The sequence below is a fragment of the Anas acuta genome, chromosome W (assembly GCF_963932015.1).
Source record: "Anas acuta chromosome W, bAnaAcu1.1, whole genome shotgun sequence".
NCBI lineage: Eukaryota > Metazoa > Chordata > Aves > Anseriformes > Anatidae > Anas > Anas acuta.
The window spans coordinates 12,759,480-12,776,809 of record NC_089016.1 but is presented as its reverse complement, the minus strand read 5'-3'; the positions used below and the strand labels follow the sequence as shown (position 1 = coordinate 12,776,809).

The window sequence follows — 17,330 nt, the reverse complement described above, 5'->3', positions numbered from 1 at the left end:
AAACTCGGGGGAGCTGGGGGGGGGGGGGGGAGGGGGCTGCCGCTGCTCGGGCACCAGCTGGACATTGGTCAGCAGGTGGCAAGCAACTGCACCGTTCATCACTTGCTTTGTATATTCTTTTATTATTATAATTATTAATATTTCCCCTTCCTTTTCTGTCCTATTAAACTGTCTTTATCTCAAACCCCAAGTTTTACCTTTTTGTGGTTCTCTCCCCCACCCCACTGTGGGTCGGGGGAGTGAGCAAATGGCTCAAATGTTCCCAGGGGGTCAGGGGGGTTGTGGTGCCAACTAAGGAGTACCTAAATAATAAGTCGAAGGCATGCTCAAGTGCCTGCTGCTCTGGGGTGAGGCTGTTCCATCTCTAACTCCTAGTCCTGCTGCATCCCTTTTTGCAAAACGAATATTATGTAAATATATTTGCATATAAATATATACTTTTATAAAATTTATAAACTGTTCTTTGCTAAAATATTATAAAATAATTAAATGTGAACAGAAAGTAATTAAATAAGAGAAAGAAAAAACAAAACAAAACAAAACAAAAAAACAGATTTGGGTCATGCCACTAGAGAAGTCTGCTGAACAAGCCCTAAAATGTTTGGGATGGAAAGGAAAGTTTAAGAGAATGGGGTGTACCAAAAGAACCGGAAGGAGAACTGGAGACACAAATAAGTTTGAGCATGCACAAAGTCTATGGGTCCCTCCAAGGAGGCTACTACTTGAGGGGCATCCATGTAACCCCTGCTCCAGGCAAAGATACCAGTCCTGTGAGCTGAAACAAGAGGCCCCCATGCCCAAGATGCAAACCGCCAGGATGACCATGCTGGATTACTAGGGCAGTTTACAGGCTTTACGCTGTGCTGCAAGACACAGGCAACACTATCCACTAAAATGGATATCTAGAACAAAATGCCAATTTCAAAAGAACATGCAATGTAGTGATCCTAACTGTAGGACTCTTGTACATCAAGGAGTTACTGATCCACATAACAGTTAGCCTGAGTAGGCCCAGGCCTGTGTTGTGCTGCACATATCCCTTGGCTGTGGGGAAAACTTAGCCAGCTCATTGTAACAGAGGACCCTGCAGAAAGCTCCCACTTGGTACCAGCATTTAGAATCATAGAATATCCTGAGCTGGAAGGAACTCAACCCACAAGGATCATTGAGTCCAACTCCTGGCTCCACACAGGACCACCCAAAAATCAAACCATATTTCTGAAAGCATTGTCCAAACACTTCTTGAACTCTGGCAGGCTTGACCACTTCCCTCGGGAGCCTGTTCCAGTGCACAACCACCCTCTCAATGAAGAACCTTTTCCTGCCTGAACCTCCTCGTCACAGCTTCATGCCATTCCCTCGGGTCCTATCACTACTCAGAGAGAAGAGATCAGCACCTCCCCCTCCACTCCCCCCTCGAGGAAGACCCTCAGTCTCCTCCTCTCTAGGCCAAACAAACCAAGTGACTTCAGCCACTCCTCATAGGTCTTGCCCTCTAGACCCTAGTTGTGGTTTAACCCAGCCGGCAACCAAGCACCACACAGCCATTTGCTCACCTTCCCCCCTCCCTCTCTGAGATGGGGGAGAGAATTAGAAAGAAATGAAAGTCTGTGGGTTGAGATAAAGTTTATTAGGACAGTTTATTAGGACAGAAAACAAAGGAAAATAATAATAATGATAATAGTACTACTACTAACAATGTGTACGAAACAAGTGATGCACAATGCAATTGCTTACCATCCGCTGACCGATGCCCAGCCTATCCTGAGCAGCCAGTCCCACCACCCCGGCCAGCACCCCCATATTAATTGTTCAGCATGACTTCAGATGGTATGGAATACCCCTTTGGCCAGTTTGGGTCAGCTGTCCAGGGTCTGTCCCCTCCCAGCTCCTGCTTCACCCCCAGCCTGCAGGACCATGTGAGAAGCTGAAAAGTCCTTGGCTTAGTGTAAGCACTGCTCTGCAACAATCAAAACTTGGGGCACAACAACCCCAAGCAGAGCTACAGGCTAGGAGATGAGTGGCTGGAAAGCTGCCTTGCAGAGAAGGACCTGGGAGTATTGGTTGATAGTCGGCTGAATATGAGCCAGCAATGTGCTCAGGTGGCCAAGAAGGCCAACAGCATCCTGGCTTGTATAAGAAACAGTGTGGCCAGCAGGTCTAGGGAAGTGATTGTCCCCCTGTACTTGGCTCTGGTGAGGCCGCACCCCAAATACTGTGTTCAATTTTGGGCTCCTCACTACAAGGACATTAAAGTGCTTGAGTGAGTCCAGAGAAGGGCAGTGAAGCTGGTGAGAGGTCTGAAGAACAAGTCTGGGGTTGTTTAGCCTGGAGAAGAGGAGGCTCACGGGCAACCTTATCGCTCTCTACAGGTACCTTAAAGGAGGCTGTAGTGAGGTGGGGATTGGTCTATTCTCCCACATGCTTGGTGACAGGACGAGGAGGAATGAGCTAAAGGTGAGCCAGGGGTGTTTTAAGTTGGATATTAGGAAGAACTTCTTTACCGAAAGGGTTGTTAGGCATTGGAATGGGCTGCCCAGGGAGGTGGTGGAGTCACCATCCCTGGAGGTCTTTAAAAGACATTTAGATGTAGAGCTTAGTGATATGGTTTAGTGGAGGACTGGTTAGTGTTAGGTCAGAGGTTGGACTAGGTGATCTTGGAGGTCTCTTCCAACCTAGATGATTCTGTGATTCAGTGTGATATCAATATTATTCTCATCCTAAATCCCAAACACAGCACCATACCACCTACTAGGAGGAAAATTAACTCTATCCTAACCAAAACTAGGACAATCCTTCACCATCTTCATAGCCCTCCTCTGGACACTCTCTAATAGTTTTATGTCTTTCGTATATCATGGTGCCCAGAACTGCACAAAGTACTCGAGGCCACAACAGCGCAGAGTAGAGTGGGACAATCATTTCCCTCAACATGCTAGTAATGCTGTGCCTGATGCCCCCCAGGATACAATTGGCCCTTTTGGCTGCCAGGGCACACTGTTGACTCATATTCAACTTGCCATCTACCAAAACCTCGAGATCCCTTTCCATGGGGCTGCTCTCCAGCCTCACATCCTCCAGTCTTTACGTATATCCAAGATTGCTCCATCCCAGGTGCAGAATCCAGCACTTGCTCTTGTTAAACTTCAGGGGGTTGGTGATTGCCTGGCCTTCTAATTTGTCAAGATGTCTCTGCAAGGCCTCTCTACCCTCGAGGAAGTCAACAGCTCCTCCCAATTTAGTGTTGTTTGCAGACTTAGTATACAATTGTCATTTACAGAAACATTAAAGAGAACCGGCCCTGAAATGGAGCCCTGCAGAATCCCTCCAGTGACTGGCTGCCAGCCTGATGTAACCCCATTTACTATAAGCCCTTGAGCCCAACCCATCAGCCAATTGTTCACCCATCGCATTATGTATTTGTCTAGCTGTATGCTGAACATTTTGTCCAGAAGGATACTGTGAGAAACAGTATTGAAAGCTTTGCTGAAATATGAAAAGATCACATTAGCTGGCTTCCCTTGGTCAACTATGTGGGTAGCCTTGACATTGTGGTGGTTCCACTCGAGTGGGCAGCCAAGCTCCACCACAGCCGCTCTCTCACTCCCCCTTCTCAAAGAGGAATGGGGAGAAAATATGATGAAAAGGGCTCAAAGGTTGAGATAAGGACAGGGAGATCACGCAGTAATTATTGTAACGGGCAAAACAGATTCGGCATAGGGAGACAGTAAGATTTATTGCTTATTACTAACAAGCTAGAGAAGTGAGAAACAAAGGAAAGAAACCAAAAGCACCTTCCCCCCCCATCCACCCTCTTCCACCTCCTCCCCCTGAAGTGGCGCAGGGGAACGGGGGAATGGGTCAGACTATAGTGCTTCTTCTCTGCCGCTCCTTCTCGGTCACTCTCGTCCCCTGTGCTGTGGGGTCCTTCCCACAGGATGCAGACCTTGATGAACTGATCCGGCGTGGGCTTCCCACAGGCAGCAGCTCCTCCAGAACTGCTCCAGATATGGGTCCGTACCATGGGGTCCATCCCTCAGGAGAAAACTGCTCCAATCTGGCTCCCCCATGGGCAGCAGTTCCTGCCAGGTCACCTGCTCCTGCGTGGTCTCCTCTCCACGGGCTACAGGTCCGGCCTGGAATCTGGTCGGGCAGGGGTCTTCCACAGGGGGCAGCCTCTGTTGGTGCAGGTCCACCTGCTCCACCGTGGTCTCCTCCACGGGCTGCAGCACGGAACCCTGCTCCACCGTGGTACTCCATGGGCTGCAGGGGGACATCCTGCTTCACCATGGTCCTCACCACAGGCCGTAGGGGACTTCTGCTCTGGGGCCTGGAGCACCTCTCCCCCTCCTTCTTCACTGACCTTGGCACCTGCAAGGCTGTTCCTCGCTCCTCTCACTCTCCCAGCTGCTGTGTGGCGCAGCATTTTTTTCCCCTGTCTTAAATATGCTCTCACAGAGGGGCAAAACAACATCGCTTATTGGCTTGGCTCTGGTCAGCAGTAGGGCCCTTACCAAACATGGGGCAGCTTCTAGATCCTTCTCACAGAAGCCACCCCTATGGCCCCCCACTACCAAAACCTTGCCACGTAAACCCACTACAGACATGAAAGGAAATTTGTTAAACAGGACTTTCGCCTCACAAACCCATGTTGGCTGTGACTGATGGCTGTGTTTGTCCTTCAGGTGTTTTTCAATAACTCCTATTCTAGGAGTTATTGAAATAGGAATTATATCAGGCACTAAAGTGAGACTGACAGGCCTGTAATTCCCAGGGTCTTCTTTCTTGCTCTTCTTGAAGACCGGGACAGCATTTGCCAGCTTCCAGTCGACTGGGACCTCTCCAGATTCCCAAACCATCCAAGGGAATATTCCATACCCTGTGGATATGGGGGGTGGGGGAACCACTGCTCAGCAACTTGCTGTACATTGGTCAGCTGCTGCCAAGAAACTGTCTCGTGCATCACTTGTCATTTCCTCTGTTTTTTTTTTTGTTTTTTTTTTTCTCCTTTCTTATTAGTGTCCTTATCTCAACTCACAAGTTCTTGCATTTTTTTTTTCAGTTCTCTCCCCCATCTTATGGAGGAGGCAGGTGAGCAAATGGCTGTGTAGTGGTTAGCTTCCTGCCAGTTTAAACCACAGCAAAAGCATTTTTAGTATTATATAATGTACCCTAATGCAAAGGTGTGTTTGCTTAGAAGCTTTCAAAGAAAATTATTCAAGGTTCCAGGAACAAGAGCTAATGACTTCTATAAGAAAACATACTTAGTGAATGAGGAAAAGGCCGTTAATACTGTTTACTTGTGCTTTAGCTCTTTCCCACAGCATTCTCCTAGAGAAGGTGGCTAATTACGGCTTGGACATATGTACTGTTTGCTGGGTTAAAAGAAAAAAAAAAGTCTATAGCTGTACCTAAAGGGTCACTGTGAATGGAATTAAATCTGGCAGACAGTCACAACTGGCTTCCCCCAGGGCTCAGTATTGGGTCCAGTTTTGTTTAACATTTTTTCAGTGATCATGATGAGGGGATCAAGTGCACCCTCATTAAGTTTGCAGATGACACCAAGTTGGGCAGGGGTGTTGATCTGCTTAAGGGTAGGAAGGCTTTGCAGAGGAATATGGGTAGGCTAGATTGATGGGCCACATCCAATTGTATGGCATTCAGCAAGGCTAAATGTCAGGTGCTACTCCTCCCCTTCACCCTTTTGCCCATCTCCCTCTCCCTCTCCCACCTCACCCTCCTCCCATGATAGGTGTTTTATCTTTATAATTTTTTTCTAAACCAATGTCTTTTTTCAAAAGAGGGAAAGGAAATAAAATAACAGGATGCACAAAATGTATGGTAATATCCTGATAACATGGCTTAATTCACCTATGACAAATCAGTATGTTACTGTGGCCCTGAGAGAGGGAGTTAAGAGAATCTTATCAAGTAGCGATAGAGCGCTGACGGCATTAAACTAGGATGCTACTAGTGTCTTTGCTAACTATGGTGCATTGTGCAAATTAACTAAAGCAAGAAGCCTTGGGCCCCTCACCAAGGTCAGTCTCCTAATAAGAATGTGAGCCTATCTTAAGAAACTGGTAGAAACTGGTCCTGCGGATGGACAAGAGCCAAGGAGCAACTCAGTCTGCGCAAAGACAAGAGGTCAACTAGCGGTGAAGAGGAAGAGTCATCAATCTTCGTCCCCACGACCCCCGATGACCACCACTAGGACACACTGCGCAAGCGCAGATGGGAGGAGTTTACAGAAATGACTCCTTGGAACTAATTTTAATACGAAGCAGGGATAGGTTATGAATATGTATAGGCATATTGTGAAACTTCATGCATATGTAACTCTTTACTGCATAAAACCAAAGCAAGTTGCTGTGTCAGGTGTGCACAACTTTGGTGGGACTACCCCCTGTGCTGCCCAGCGCTGAATAAACATACTTACTTTACAATCTTACTGATTGTGGAGTCCATTTTTTGCAAGTCAGCCCCAGGGTCGCCCCCTCTTCAACTCTCAACATTTTGCAACCTAAGGAGAAATACTGAGTCTTATCAAAACTAGGTAAAACCCACACATAGGCAATATGGCACCCGTTGCAGGCAGGCTGACATTTTCCTTTCCTGTCTGATTTAGAATTTATCAGAGTACCCCCAGAGTACTGCGAGTCAGACAGCTGGGATGGGGCAGAAAGCATCAGGGCATGTGTCAGATTCAGTGCTGCACCTCCCATTTTACAAAGAAGGCTTTGCAAGCCACATTGGAAAGGAGCAGCAATGGGAAGTACCATTGACTCACGGAAAGCTGACTCCACAATCAGTAAGATTGTAAAGTAGGTATGTTTATGCAGCGCTGGGCGGCATGGGGGGTAGTCCCACCAAAGTCATGCGCCCCTAACACGGCAACTTGCTCTGCTTATATGCAGTAAAGATTTACATATTCATGAGGTTTCCCAGTATGCCTAATATTGTTACCAGCAGCTGGCCTCAAGGACTAGGTCTACGTGACCGCTAATCACAAAGGGGGTTGTTTTCCTGACTGCTAATCACAAGGGGGGTTCTTTTCTTGCAGGTGGGGTTGTTTTCTTATAGTTGTTTGTCTGAGTGCTTTTGACCAATAATCTTGTGTGAAACACTGTCCGCCCCTGTAAAGTTCACTATAAAAGTTAGGCTATTCGGGCAATAAAATGGAGCAGCATGATCTGACTCAACTGGTGTCTGTCGTGCTTTCGACCGTGCTTTGCAACACATATTCATAACCTATCCCCGCTTAGTATTAAAATTAGCTCCAAGAAGTCATTTCCATAAACTCTTCCCCTCTGTGCTTGCGTGGTGCCTTCTGGTGGCGGGCGTTGAGGGTCATGAGGATGAAGTAAGATGTCTTCATCAGGGTTGAACTTTTCATCTCGTCTCCTTGTGCATGCTCTCTGAGCCCTTGGTCACTATCTGGGCCATAAGGTTGGTTTGGTCCGATTCTCCAGATCTGAGGGGCCCCTGTTATCTCGAGGCCTTGCATTTTTTATATCCCTTTTTAAGAATAGTCCTCCTTATCTCTGAGCCCTTGGTCACAGTCCGAACCATAAGGTTGGCTTGATCTGGTTCTCGGGGTCCCAGGGGCTCCTGTTATCTGGAGGCCTAAGCGCAGCACAGGCACATCGCAAATGTAGCACATATTAAGCAATGAGTGTTGCCTACATATTCATTCTTAATCAATCGTTTTCTAATTTCTAATCCCATGTTTCAGTCTCCCCTTTTCTGGAAAATCTAGTAAATTCTTTTACTTAACACAAAAATTCTTCTTCCCGGTTTCTATGATATGTTCCCCTCAATGCCTTGCCATGTACTTTTATCAAGGAAGCTAATATAGCCATTCATTGTAACAATTTCCAATTCCAAACAAGTATTACAAAAGACAATATTAAACTTATACCAACTAATATCAGTAAAACAATAATTGGGTGACACAATGTGTTCAAAATCCTAGTTGCAGTTGGTGACCATCCAAAGAGTGCATCCCACCAGTTGTGATTTTTGTCTTGTTTTACTCTTTGCAAAACTCTGCTTATTTCCTTTGTATCATGATGGACAGTGATTAGAGTCTTCTCTCCATTTTCCTGAATGCTTTTTAAAATTTTGATCAGGTCTTGGTGTTTAACTAGTTGCTTCACTAATGTGAGGTTCATCCCAATAGGTGTAGGTAATAACTTGTGATACATTGTGTTGTTAGACTTGATCAACTGGTGGGATACCACCGGTGCCAAATATAGAAAATCACACCCAACGATTCTAACAAAGTTACAAATACAAAAGTTGGAATGATTTTTGCTAGGGAGAGTTATGTTCTCCTTATCTACTTCTACAAAAGCACAAGCAGTTCTTAAACACACACAGCTTTGACCAATATATACATGCACAGTCTTTTGACTAGTATTTGGATGAATTTCACACAGAAATCACACAGAATCACACAGAATTTCTAGGTTGGAAGAGACCTCAAGATCATTGAGTCCAACCTCTAACCTAACACTAACAGTCCCCACTAAACCATATTCCTAAGCTCTACTGCCACTATTTCAAAGTGGCAAACACCTTGCTCTGTGTCAAGACATACATCCTGAGCATCAATTGTGTTGCTTTCACAAATAAATCCTTGTTGTTCCCAAGTAACATATGATTCTAGATTTACAGACTGCCATTTCTCATTCTCCATCCGTGCCCATGTTCTATGCTCCGAAGGATAGAGCACTGTCTCCTCATGGTTTAATCCTAGTGCAATGATAGGGTGGATAACATAAACTGTGGCACTACTTATAGTAAGCACAAAGGCAGTAGCCATGTTAACAATGGGATCATAGGTAAAATTTACCGGAGTCTGCCAAGATTGGAACTTCTCAAAATCATTGGCATTGTCCCAAACAGTCTTTTGGACTTCAGCCGGAAAAATGCCTTCACTTCCTTCCCTAATGATCAAGGCAGCCGTTGCCTGCATCCATAACTGTGCTTGTATACAACAAAGAGCTAAAGATACATTAGCTTGAACCATACTAAGTGCATCTATTATTAGTTTGTGGTCTTGGTCTTCAGCCTTTTCCCATCTCAGTAACACCTTTGAAACTTGCCGTTGGCTAGTTCTCAATGCAAATAAGGATGATTGTAGGGGCTGTTTTAGTTTTGTCCCACTGTTGTAGGAAGTACAGCCAAAAACAGCTAATTACTACAGTCTGTGTTAATATAAAATTATACCAGCAATCTGATTTACCTGGGCAGATAAAACCTTCTCGTTGGCCACTTTTGGAAATTGGTTTTACTAAAATCCCCGTTACTTTCTCGTCGGTCGTTCCATTAATCATTCAGCACCCTATTTTAATTTCGTCCCCTACGGTTCTTTGGCGTGTCCACTCTTCCCCTAATTTTTGCCATTCTTATAATGTATATAAATGGTCACCATTTGTTCACCAAATAACCATAACTGCTAACTTTCCATTAATGCTCTTATCCTCTGTTGTTACGGCTTTGGACCAAGGCCACTCACCATTCTCTATTATCATAGAGGTGCCTTCTTGAATCACAATTACAACTTATAAGCCATAAAAATAAAACAATTCTGTTAACTAAATTCCTGCTAACTATATTACTAAATACTCCTGACCATAATGTCCTCATTTTACTCGACTGAGCTTTAGTTTCAGTTCACTGTCACCTGGCAGGTTTCAGTTCACTGTCACCCCTTTCCAGGGGGTTCTGGAGCTTTCTTCACTTGAGAATGGTGAATCCAGGCACTCTGTTCCTTGATCTTAATTGCAGTGAAGGTTGTAAGGAGCACCTGGTATAGTCCTTCCCACTGTGGTTTCAAAGTTTTCACTACAAGAGACTTAGTTACCTCTCAGGCTTTGGCAGTCCTAGTGGGGAAAGCCTCTGGCCATCCTGAAAAGGTATCTGTTAACACCAGTAAATATCAACACCCCCCTTTTCTTGGAAGTTCAAAAAAGTCAATTTGCCACTGTTGCCCAGGCCCATGGCCTTTTCCAATTTGACACAGTTTTGGTCTGGGGGCATTTTTAGCGGTAGTCTGGAGACAAAGATCACATTGTTGAGTGATGGCAGCATATAAGTTCCTGGCAATATTTTTTCCAATTAGGTATGTGGAGGAATGGTTAAGTGAGGTAGGACATGTGTTAACCAATCCTGAGCTTAGTTTCTGCAATATGTATGAGTTGATTATGTTCAAACTAGATAAAAGGCGACTGAGCTATCCATTAAAGTTGAAGTTCACTGTTCCCTCATATTGAGAATCTGTGTCTTCCTTCCGTCGGCAACAAATTGGCACCCGAACAGGGACTGGTCTGAACGGGATTTGGACACTGCTGGCAGTGATCCAGGGCCACGGTTGGACGGAATAAGGGAAGCCGGTCCTGCAATGCAGCCCAGGAGGTGGAAGGGACAAGAATCCCCGCACCCGCGCCGGGAAGGTGAAAAGGACGTGGAGTCCCCCGCACCCGGGAGAGGATCCCGCCGGTTGCGCGTCGCCGAGATCTGCAGCTCGGAAGGTGAAAGGGAGTCCCCGCACCCGGGATGAGCCTATATAGGGTCCCGCCGGAAAAGCGCCGCCGAGGTCTTTGCAAAGGCTGCAACCGACGTATATAAAGGTATGAAAAGATAAGCGGCGTATTATTTGCTCAAATGCTTTTTAGAAAAGCGGAGCATTTTAGATACAGATTGTAGAATAGATTGTAGAAAAGATTTGCCAGGGTTATTAGCATATGGGGTAGCTAGGGGTTGTTTTACAAGTCCTGATACAGTTTTTTGAGCGGGCAGAGTGGCGTAAATTTGGAAATAAATTGTTTGATGATGTTAGGAACGATATTAAGTTTGCTGGGAGATTTGATGAGGCCATGGAGAGCAGTGGCTAATGCATTAGCCACACATAAAGATGAACAAAGAGTTGCCGCTGCTGCAACAGAGTGGTTAGGACCACCAAGAAGGGTTAATAATGTTAATCCACAGCAAATAAATATGGAAGGAACAGATTGCCCGTTGCCACCTTCCGTTAGAACTTTTACTATTACACAGGGGGCCTCGGGAATTTCGGGGGTGCCTGTGACAATGTCCTCTGTAGCAGAGGAGGAGCTCTCACTACCAACAGCTCCAACCGCTCCAATAGAAAGTCTATCAAATATAAATCCCTTCACAACGGGGGCGCAGGGAAGAGAAGGTCTATGGAGGCAAATAGCAAATGAGGCACTGCGTGAAGGGAATTATGAAACGGCAACACAGTTAACACAAGCTTTTCCGGTAGTATACTCGCCACCAGATGCACAGGGGAATGTGACCGTTAATATGACAAATTTAGACTGGAAACTATTAACTCAGTTACGATCTACCGTAAATGATTCTGGTTTAAAGGGGGAACCTACTCGGCAAATGTTAGATTATATTTGGGGAACTAATATATTGCTCCCCGGGGACATACGTGGTATAGTGAAGCTGATCCTAACACAACATCAACAGCTTCTTTTTAATGCGCATTGGCAAAGTGTTTGTCAAGAGGCAGTAGCTGCGATAAGGGCACCTGGAGATCCGTTGTATGGTGTCACGTTGGAGGAATTGATGGGACTCGGACCATATTATAGATTAGAGACACAAGCGTTGCTGGGTCCAGACAAAGCTAAAGAATCAATGAGATTGGCTTGGAGAGCCTTGGACCAAATTAGAGAGTGTGAGGAATGTTTTAACAATTCCAATTCGTGTCCATAAATTCGTGTCCATAAAGAATAATTCTGTTTGAATCCTGTCTGCCTCTGGGCCCTGCACTGGCAATTTAGTTCTTGAACCACAGATGCAGTGTGTCCCAGTCTCCCCCTCATTCTAGTCAATTTATCACGTCTTCAGAAAACACTCCTTAAATTTGTGAACCTGTTTGCTTTTGTTATTCTGGACTTCTATTTCTAACAGTTACAGCCTTTTTTCCTGTCTTCTTCGAGATTAACTTAACACTGCTATAGATGTGTCTGTGAATGGCTGGGGAAGAACGTTTTAATTACTCGTGATGTGTCAAATAAGAAAGCTGTTTGTGTTTGATGTCTGGGAGTTTCAGAACAACTGATAACAACTAGTGACTGTTATGAGATACTATGTGGATCCTTGGTATCTGGCCAGGGGGGCCAAGAGATTAAGAGGAAGAAAAAAGAAGCTGAAGGACGGTTGGGAGACAAGACCTGTGGAGAGTGTACAGAGAGTGTTCCATAAACTTGGAATAGTGCCGAGTAAGTACAAAGGGTGAGAGGAAGACTACGAGCCTTCAGCATGAAAGACCCCTAGAGACCCCCAGAGGAGACTGATGCGCATGCTCCAGTAGGAGGAACTGGACCCCGGAAGCTAATTATAATAATCTATTTTTTTAGAAGTAGTAATGAATATGTATTAGTCTAGGAGCATAAAAATCAGCTGCTTGATGTAACTGGTGTGCGTGCGTCCTGGTGGAGCGGAGACTCCCGGTGCACCCAGCGCTGTTTGCTTACCTCTATTCCTTTATATTCTTTTAATAAATCCTATTTTTTTTATTTAATCCTAATTTGAATCCTGAGCCATTTATAACAGGGGGGATACCATCCTATATGGGCATCAAGCAAGGAAGGGAGGAACCATTTGGGTTGTTTATTGATCGAGTAGCAAACGCAATACAAGCAGCTGGGGTACCTGATTATCTAAAGGGCACTATTCTAAAGCAGTGTGCAATTCAACTCGTAGTATATTAGCTACGTTACCGGGAACTTGGACAATTGAGGAGGGTTTAGAAAGGATGGCTCAGGTACCCGTGGGTCTGCAGGCTATGTTGGTAGATGTAATAAAACAACTAGGGAATAGCATGAAAGAACAGGCACAGGTATTCAGAGAGACTGCACAGCAATCGCAGAATCAAGTATTCGCTGCCCTTGCTCCTTTGCAAACGCCCGGAGGCCGTCCTACTGGCCGAGGGTCTTCACTGCGACCGCGTTGTTTTCGCTGTGGGATCACGGGACATACGAAACGAGAGTGCAAAACGAAATCGGTGTGGTGTCAGAACTGCCAATCCAATACGCCTAACACAGCGACCTGTCGGTATGGTGCGTCGGGAAACGGCCGGAGCAGCAGGAAGGACTGCCCCGCGACGACACAAAAAGCGGCATTTACCACAGCGGCCGGAACGACACCGTTTACCCCCGACTAGCCACCAGAGGGAGTCTCGGCTTGGATTTGGCAACAGCAGTAGATGTAACGCTATTGGACTCTAAACCCACCAGGGTAGGAACAGGAGTTATGGGACCAGTTATTGTCAATGGTGAACCTGTGGGAGCTTTATTGATCAGAAGATCGTCTGCTACCTTGAATGGATTACAAATATTGGTTGGACTTATAGATAAAGACTATTGTGGGGAAATACAGATTATAGTTTCTGCAATGTTTCCTCCAATGCATGTGCCGCGGAATACAAAGATAGCTCAATTAATTCCGTTGCCGCACCTTGCGGCATCTCTACCACCGATGGTCAATAAGGACCGAGGACTCAGAGCATTTGGCTCCACAGGAAAAATAGCGTTATTAACGCTTGGCATGCAGCAGAGACCACGACAGAAAATCACAGTATGTTTAAAGGATGAGAAACTGCAAATTGAGGCATTGTTGGACACTGGCGCAGATGTGACAATAATCAGTGCGCAAAGTTGGCCACCGCATTGGCCTACATTCGAATCCAGTACCACTGTAGCAGGAGTAGGAGGTATAACTATTGCTCGTCGATCACCAGTACTGCAATGGACAATAGGTGACAAAGTTGTAAAATGCAGTATATCTGTCTTACCGTTGCCAGATGGAGTACAAGCACTGATAGGGAGAGACATTCTTGCTCAGATGGGAATGGTTCTTATGTCAGACCACCATTTATAGGTATGGCCATTGCTTGGACTTTCCCAATCCCACTAAAATGGAAAACTGATGAACCTGTGTGGGTTGAGCAGTGGCCGCTAAAACGGGAAAGTCTAATACATGCTCACGGACTAGTACAAGAGCAGTGTCAACAAGGGCACCTAAGACTGTCAACAAGCCCTTGGAATACTCCAATTTTTGTGATTCCCAAGAAATCGGGGAAATATCGTTTACTTCACGACCTGCGAGCGGTTAATAATCAAATGTGTGCCATGGGAGCACCGCAACCTGGTCTACCTAATCCTGCTATGATACCAGAGGGTTGGCATTTATTGATTGTGGATCTGAAAGACTGTTTTTTCACAATAGCCCTCCATGAAAATGACAAACAGAGGTTTGCCTTTACTCTCCCAGCAATAAATCGTGAAGGTCCAGATCAAAGATTTGAATGGACTGTATTACCCCAGGGAATGCGTAATTCACCTATGTTATGTCAGCTTTATGTTGACGCAGCTCTGCAACCGATTCGACGAAAATGGCCAGAGACAATAATCTATCATTACATGGATGATATTTTGTTAGCCCAGAAGGAACCGTTTTCTCTACAACAGAAAAATGACTTAACACTGACCTTAAAACAAATGGGACTCGTACTTGCACCGGAAAAGGTTCAGGAGACAAGTCCCTGGAAGTTTTTGGGTTGGAAAATTACAGATTCCATCATTCAGCCTCAAAAACTTACAATCCAATCGGATATCAAAACTCTTAATGATGCTCAAAAACTGCTGGGAGATTTACAATGGATCAGGCCAGTAGTCGGGATTCCGAATGAACTGTTAAATCCCCTTCGGCCAAAGGAACTGATCCTGCTTCAAAAGTGACACTATCAGAAAAACAATGAGAAATACTACAACAAATCGCATCTTTGATCACAACGAGTGTCACGCATCGACGTATATCTGACAAGCCACTCGATCTTACCGTTCTATGTGGCTCAAAATGCCTGATGGGTCCAATAACACAGCAAAAAATAAAAACGGGGGAGAAGGGAGGAGAAACTGTGGTATTAGAATGGATAGCTCCTCCGTTACAACCTCGACGAACAATTCAAGAAAAAATTGCAACATTAGCAGAATTAGTAAAGAAGGGGAGGAATCGAATATTGCAGGTGGATGGGGTTCCTCCAAATATGATCTGGTTACCCATGAAGCCAGGCAATTTGGAATGGTATATACAAAACTCTGAAGAGTTACAAGCTGCACTACTACAGGATGGCGCTACTATAGTAGCAAAAATGTTACAATCAACTGCTCTGACATGGATGGAAAACCAGGGATGGATAACTAAGCCAAAACGATCGTCTATCCCACTTAAGAATGCAGTGACAGTTTTCACTGACGCAGGAAAACGTTCTCGAACTGCTTCAGTGACTTGGAAGGATGAGCATGGTTGGAAACATCAAATTTTACAAGCCCAAGATAAAGACTCATTACAGACACTAGAACTTCTTGCAGTAGTATGAGCATTTATAAAATGGAGAGATGTTCTGTTAAATGTGGTATCCGATTCCTTATATGTAGTAGGCATAGCAAATCGTATAGAAGACTCAGCCTTGAAAGACTTAAAAAATGAACGGCTGTCAGAATTAATAATCAGTCTACAGATCTCCATAGCTCAAAGAAGTGAACCGTACGCAGTAATACACATAAGGAGTCATCAGTGGGAAGAAGGCCTGGGAGAAGTCAACGCTCGAGCGGACCGACTAGTCGCCGCAACAGCTACTGAAGCACCACTGTCACCCTTTTGCAGAGCTCGGGAGGCTCATGCTATTTTTCACCAGAACGCTAAGGGACTTGCGCGGGCTTACAAACTGTCTAGAGCTGATGCGCAGGCGATAGTAAAAGCTTGCCCAACGTGTAGTCATTACAATTCGGGTGTGGGAATCGGAATCGGAACAAACCCGAGAGGGATTAAAACCAACGAAGTGTGGCAAATGGATGTCACTCATGTCACAGCATTTGGCAGATTGAGATATCTGCATGTAACGATAGACACTTATAGTCACATGATTTGGGCTACACCGCAGCCTGGGGAAAAAGTTCGGGATGTACGACGTCATCTTGCCAGTTGTTTTTCAGTAATGGGAGTACCACAAACCATAAAGACAGATAATGGTCCAGCCTATGTTAGTGGGCCACTTAAGCGATTTATGGAACTGTGGGACATTAAGCATATAACTGGTATTCCACATTCACCAACTGGTCAAGCTATAGTAGAAAGAGCTAATGGAACAGTTAAGCAGTACTTGGAAAAGTTTAAAGACATTACAGATATTAGAGAGAGGGTGGATAAAACCTTATTTGTTCTCAATCATTTGTGTGTATTTGGAGATGATGAGGAACCACCCGCGACACATCATTACATTAAGTCTGAAAATGATACTAAATGTATTATGAGAGTACTGTACTGAGATATGAAAACGGGACAATGGCTGGGGCCTGCTGACGTGATTTATATGGGGCGAGGTTATGTATGTATCTCTTCCCCTACAGGGCCAACCTGGGTTCCTAGTCGGTGTGTTAAACCAGCCATTGAAGAAAAGTCATCAAGTACGAATAACAGCAACCATGGCTGATCTAACGGCACAAGGGATTCTGGTTGCGTTATCTTTGACAATGACGGTTGGACGTAATAGTGCCATCCTAAGCAAAATCAATCCTCAAACCAATATGTGGGTCACTTGGGCAAATCAAACCGGACAAAGTTCATTTTGCCTATTCCTCGCTTCTGCGTCTGATCCTTTCGTTGATGAGTTGATTATGTTTGAAATGGTTAAGGGATCATACGCAAAAAATTGTAGTACAAGATAGTTGGTTTGAAGGTTGGTTTAAATCTGTTTTTGGGAACATGGGTGGATGGTTTTTTCTTCGTCAAAGAGGAACTTCGTTTTCTACTTATAGTTATATTGATTATAGTTGCTGCAAAATAAAAACGGGGGAATTGTGGAGGAATCGTTAAGTGAGGTAGGACATGTGGATGTTGAGCAGTTGGGAGACAATGGGCTAGTGAAGCACCGTACTCAACTCACATGAGCCTGGGCACGTACGCAGCTGGCTGAGAGCCAATCAGGCTCAAGGACACGATGCCCTTGGGCGATCGGGGAAAGTCCCTAAGGCGGGACAGGTAGCCAAAAGAAGGAGGACCAGACTGAAAAGCCCGGGAAGTGTTAACCAATCCTGAGCTTAGTTTCTGCAATATGTATGAGTTGATTATGTTCAAACTAGATAAAAGGCGACTGAGCTATCCATTAAAGTTGAAGTTCACTGTTCCCTCATATTGAGTGTCTGTGTCTTCCTTCCGTCGGCAACATAGATAGTTATGCAAAGCGTCTATTCCCCAATGTGTTTTCCGGTGTTCTTTCTTTACCAACAACCACA

The 17,330-nt window shown here is 45.0% G+C and overlaps 1 long non-coding RNA gene across 1 annotated transcript; it reads left to right on the top strand.

Annotated features, from left to right (window-relative positions):
* The first annotated feature begins 10,171 nt into the window (after positions 1 to 10,171).
* LOC137847224 (uncharacterized) lies at positions 10,172 to 16,773 on the top strand. The gene is made up of 2 exons (XR_011090873.1): positions 10,172 to 10,637; positions 16,446 to 16,773. It is a non-coding gene; the product is annotated as an uncharacterized lncRNA (long non-coding RNA).
* The last annotated feature ends 557 nt before the right edge of the window (positions 16,774 to 17,330 follow it).